Source organism: Camellia sinensis, chromosome 2 (genome assembly GCF_055761805.1).
Source record: "Camellia sinensis isolate YWXY chromosome 2, ASM5576180v1, whole genome shotgun sequence".
In the NCBI taxonomy this organism is placed as follows: domain Eukaryota; kingdom Viridiplantae; phylum Streptophyta; class Magnoliopsida; order Ericales; family Theaceae; genus Camellia; species Camellia sinensis.
In genome coordinates this window covers 210765779-210771585 of record NC_138962.1, presented here as the reverse complement: position 1 = coordinate 210771585, position 5807 = coordinate 210765779, and the positions used below count along the sequence as shown (strand labels likewise).

Sequence of the window (5807 nt, the reverse complement as noted above, 5' to 3'; positions counted from 1 at the left end):
GTGACTCCGTGGGCCCATTGGACTTTAGCTTCCATTTGGGCTTTCTTGTATTTATATTTATATTTTTGTATTTTTTTCACTTTTTTGGCGTGGCAAATGAATTATCTCCAAATGAATTGGGCTCATGTGTGGCATCAACACAACAACAACTTTTCAACGACACTATGATCTTGGAGAAGTTATGGGCCAATCTTATGGATCAGACTTAATAAGTTTAGTTTTAAATATTTGAAGTTGGTCAAAAGTTGATCACCTTAAGTTATTTTGTTAATTCATATATTTTTTATTTGTTGGTTTGGGGAAAATTGTGTGGCCCGCTATGGGGCGTGGAGGGAGCCGTGGCCTGTGTGGTCGCACCCGCGATGTGGTGTTGGCGACTGTGATGGTGTGTTTGTGTCCGCAATCTGTTTTATATAAAAATAGAGCAGCACACGAATTATCTCATTTTCATATTCCTTTTCTCTTTTTCTCTCCTCAAGGAGATTTAGCCCTAATTTCTTAGGCTTATATGTTAATTTCAGAGTGTCTACGCTTGGGTTTGATCTCCAACTCTTTCTCAGTTGTTGGAGAGCTTGGTGAGGGTTTCGGTTTAATCTCAACCAAATCTTATTTCGGGCTTCAAATGATACTTTTACCTTCTCCTCTTCCCTTCAAGAGGCAGGGTTGTATTTCTCTAACTCAATACGAGTTTGTTAATAAATTTGTGGTATTTTGAATATGCAAATCATGTTATTGTTGTTATGTTGATGTTATTTGGAAAATCATAAGTTGTGGATTGAAGGTTTAGTTAAATTGGGTGTTGATTATTGATATTCTAGCGGTCAAACTTATTTTCTACATATAAATTTGCATATGGGTGATTTTATTTGGAAAAGCCCAATTTGTTGAAAACCCCAAGTGTATATGATTTGGGAATTTGAAAAATTGATGAGCTTGTGTTGAAATTGATAAAACTATAATGAGTATTATGTTATGGAAGTAAAATTGGTGAAAGTGAGTGTGTTGGGAAACAATGGTGCTACATGTACCAATTAGTGTAATTATGTTACATCATTAATTGATATACTAGTTAGTACACTAATTTATACATATAGCATTATTTGTTGAGAAATTGAGAGTATGATTTGTGAAATAAAGTTGTTGGTAAATTGTGAGTAACCATTAGAAATGAAAATGGTTTGTTTTAATGATTGTTAATAACTCACACATTATGATGTCTTGAAAAGAATAAAAACTCGTTATTAAACAGAGGTGTAAATCACACGTTTTATAGGATTTGGATAACAACGGACATAATTAAGAAAGCAATTTGATCTTAATTGAATTGTTGAGATAGAATTGTGATGTTTGGATGTGGTGCTTAGAGATGGCCACCGGTGAGGAAGTGTAACTCATATTGTACACTAGTAAGTGGTGTTGGAAAAAATTTAGAAGTGAATGGAAATGGACTCCATTTGAATGAAATGATGCAATCTTTCATGATATCTCTTCATATGAAAAGATGTAACCCTAGAGTCATAACTTTTATGAATAGTCACAAATACTTTTATAAATACCATTCCCATGCATTCATTTGTTAAGAAGTTTTAGGATTCATACATTATGTCTAGGCAAGTATATAAGAGAGAATGCATGACACAAATTGGTTCGTTGTATACACAAAAAATTGTGCAATTTCTGTGTGTGATGACATTGTATCCTGGAGGCAGAACGTCCATTAATCGCTAGCATAAGTGGCAAGAGTGAAATTCTGTCTTCAAGACATAGTGTTCAAACACTGGTCTCGGTCACAATCTATATTAACTTTACAAAATTTCTATAAGAAATTTATAGGTGCTGTTTGGTAACACTGGTGTGTTTGGTAATGTTTACGTTTTCAGTTTATATTTACAAAAATTTTATATACTGATTTTTGTTTATTTTTTGTTTATTTTTAGAAAAACATAAACTACAAACGCGTTTGGTAATTGACAAAATGTTTAAAAAAAATTAAAAATATAAAAAAGAGTGAGAAATAGCAAATGGTGGTAAGTGACGGCAGAAGACAATGATGGAAAGTAATGACGGTGGGTGGTGGGTAGTTGGTGGTAGTGGGTGGTGGCGGCTGGGTGGATGGATGGGTGGGTGACGGTGGCGGGTGGTGGGTGGTAGCGAGTGAGTGGTGGTGGTGGCAGGTGGATGGCGGATGGCGGGTGATGGTGGCGAGTGGTGGTAGTGGGTGGGTGGTGGTGGCGGGTGGTGGGTGGTGGTGGCGAATGGGTGGTGGGTGGTGATAGTGGGTGGGTAGGTGACGGTGGCGAGTGATGGGTGGTAGCAAGTGGGTGGTGGTGGTGGTAGTGGCGGGTGGTGGGTGGTGGTGGTAGGTGGTGGGTGGTGGTAGTGGTGGTGGGTGGGTGGATGGGTGACGGTGGCGGGTGGTAGGTGGTAGCGAGTGGGTGGTGGTGGTAGTAGTAGTGGGTGGTGGCAGGTGGGTGGCGGGTGGCAGGTGGTGGCAGGTAGGTAGTGAGTGGTGGTAGCAAGTAGGTGGCGGGTGGTGGTGGCGGGCGATGGATGGTAGTGGCAGGTAGTGGGTGGTGGCGGGTGGATGGTAGGTGGGTGGTGAGTGGTGGTGGTGGTGGTGGTGATGAGGGGTGGATGGTAGTAGCGAGTGGGTGGTAGGTGGTGGTGGGTGATAGTGGCAGGTGGGTGGTGAGTGGTGGTGGCAGGTGGTGGTGGGGGGCGGGTGGCGGGTGGTGGTGGTGGAAGACGATGGTAGAAAATTGTGGCAGGTGGTGGCTAGTGTTGGGTGGTAAAAAAAAAATTGAAACTCAAAATGGAAACACATTTTTTGTGTTTTCATTTTTTAGCCAAATTTATAAACTGAGATCACTGATTTATAAATTAAAAATTTTACCAAACAAGTTTTTATTTGAGTTTTTAAAATTTTTATAAATATAAACAGAAAATAAAAAATGTAAGTGTTACCAAACGACACCTTACGTTTTCAGTTTTTTGTTTATATTTACAAAAATTTTAAAAACTCAAATAAAAACTTATTTGGTAAAATTTTTGATTTATAAATCAGTTGTCTCAGTTTATAAATTTGGCCAAAAAATGAAAACACAAAAAATGTGTTTCCATTTTGAGTTTTCAGTTTTTTTTTACCACCCAACACTAGCCACCACCCACCACTATTTTCCACCACCGTCTTCTACCACCACCACCCACCCCCACCCCCTACCACTACCTGCCACCACCATTTACCACCCACCTGTCACCGCCACCTATCACCCACCACCACCCACCTGCCACCCACTTGCCACCACCACTACCCACCACCTACCTGCCATCCACCCGCCGCCACCCACCACCCGCCACTACCATCCACCGCTCGCCACACCACCCGCCACCTACTTATCACCACCACTCACTACCCACCTGCCATCACCAGCCACCTGACACCCACCCACTACCACCACCCACTACCACCACCACCGCCCACTATCCACCCACCACCAACCTGCCACCACCGCCCACCGCCCACCACCACCACCATCTACTCGCTACCACTTACCACCCGCCACTGTCACCCACCCACCCTCCACCACCACCACCCACTCGCTACCACCTACCACCCGCCACCGTCACCCACCCACCCATCACCACCATCACCACTATCACCATCACCCGCCACCCACCTACCACCACCACCCAATACCCACCACCACTCACTCGCTACCATCTACCACCTACCACCAGCCACCATCACCCACCCACCACTACCCACCACCACCCGCCATCCGCCATCCGCCATCCGCCACCCACTTGCCACCACCACCCGCCGCCACTACCACCACCACCACCCGCCACCGCCACCACCACCACAACCACCGCCACCACCACCACTCACCACCGTCACCCACCCACCCACCATTACCACCCACCACCCGCCACCGTCACCCATCCACCCACCACCTACCCGCCACCACCCGCCATCCGCCACCCACCTACCACCACCACCCACTCGCTACCACCCATCATCCACCCACCCACCCACTACCACCACCACCCGCCACTACCACCCACCCACCACCACTCACCACCACCCGTCATCTGCCACCCACCTGCCACCACCACCCACTCACTACCACCCACCACCCGCCACCACCAGCTACACACTACCCACCATCACCACTTTCCACCACCGTCTTCTGCCGCTACTTGCCACCACTTGTCATTTCTCACTCTTTTTTATATTTTTAAATTTTTTTAAACATTTCGTCAATTACCAAACGCGTTTGTAGTTTATGTTTTTCTAAAAATAAACAAAAACCAGTTTATAAATTTTTGTAAATATAAACTGAAAACATAAATGTTACCAAACACACCAGTATTTTATTTTATTATTTATTTGCATTAAATTAATTTTTTCAAAAATATTTTTCCACAAGTGGTGCTTAATGATGGCCAGGATTAGGTGACGCTTATCTATAGTCACTAACAGAATGCGACTTTTTATAGTGCATTGGTTTGGGTGGTGCTTAAGACAACCATAGTTGGATTGATTAGATATGTGTATGTATAAGGAGTTACTGGGAATTGGAATTGATAAAGGAAATGGGTCAATTGAATAAGGAATTTAGATAGGTAGAGAATGATTTAATTGAACTAAGACTTGTGTTAGGAAACGTTTTGAGTTTGTTATATATATATATATATATATATGTATATTATCATGATCATTTATGTTTGTGAGGTTGTATTAGTTTTAGAAATGTTTCTTATTGGGTTATATGCTTACCCTATGTTACTGAAATCTTTTCAGGTATTAGTGTTATGCAAGATGTGGAGATGAAGCGTTGGACTGTGTGTTAGAGTGGAGTGTTGGAAATGGTTATAAAATTCTGGATAAAATCAGAATTTTTTTCTAAGTTCGGTCTATTTTTTAGGTGGGTCCCGAGTGTTGATTTACTCGGGTCAAAGTGGTAACGCGTTCTATGCCGCGTTGTGATTCACGTGGTATATTTGGTTGATCAAAACCATTACCGAGTGAATGGGAAATTGAAGCCAAAGTGTGCTCCATGGAAATGGAGTTTTGGTGGAAATTCCTTAAGGTTGTAAATTGGCTTGTCCCACATTGATTTGGTGGGAAGTTTTGAAAGGGTTTATAAGGCTTAGGGTGAGATACTTGGGGTGTGCCCCAAGGGGTACCCAAGTGTTTTAGAGGGAGAGGTTATGGGCAAAATGGGCTAGACCCATTGGACCCAAAAATCACCACACGCACGCGCGCGCCGCCGTCCGGTCGGGCGGGTTGGGCTTGGGCACGGGTGCGTGGTTGGGTTGGGCCAAATACATTTGAATTTTATTTTATTTTTTATTAAAATAAAATTCAGAATTCAATAAACTGGTTTGGATTTATTGTTTATCCAAACAGGGCCCTTCCCGTTTTCAAACAGAATTAAACTGCTTTGGATTTAGTGCTCATCCAAACAGAGCCCTTCCCGTTTTCAAACAGAATTAAACAGTTTTGGATTTATTGTTCATCCAAACAGGGCCCTTCCCGTTTCTATCTGTTTGAATAAACAGATTCAAATCTGTTTAAATTTGAATCTAACAGGTTTCATACCTGTTCAATTCAAAACGAAAAGCCACCTTAACATCTATAAATAGACTAGCCTTCCATTTGGATTTTACTCAGATTTTTCGTACTCCATCCTCTGCAAATTATATTCTTCATCTTGCTGCATTTTATTTCCGAAAGAAAGAGTGTAAACACTTAGTGTGTTCGTAAGGCAAACAATTTGTAGTGCTGCTATTGTTTGTGGTAA

General features: G+C 42.6%; 1 long non-coding RNA gene across 1 annotated transcript; it reads left to right on the top strand.

Annotated features, from left to right (window-relative positions):
• The first annotated feature begins 257 nt into the window (after nucleotides 1–257).
• Nucleotides 258–4405, top strand: LOC145820596 (uncharacterized). Its single transcript, XR_014362438.1, has 2 exons — nucleotides 258–1833; nucleotides 4371–4405. It is a non-coding gene; the product is annotated as an uncharacterized LOC145820596 (long non-coding RNA).
• Nucleotides 4406–5807: the final 1402 nt, after the last annotated feature.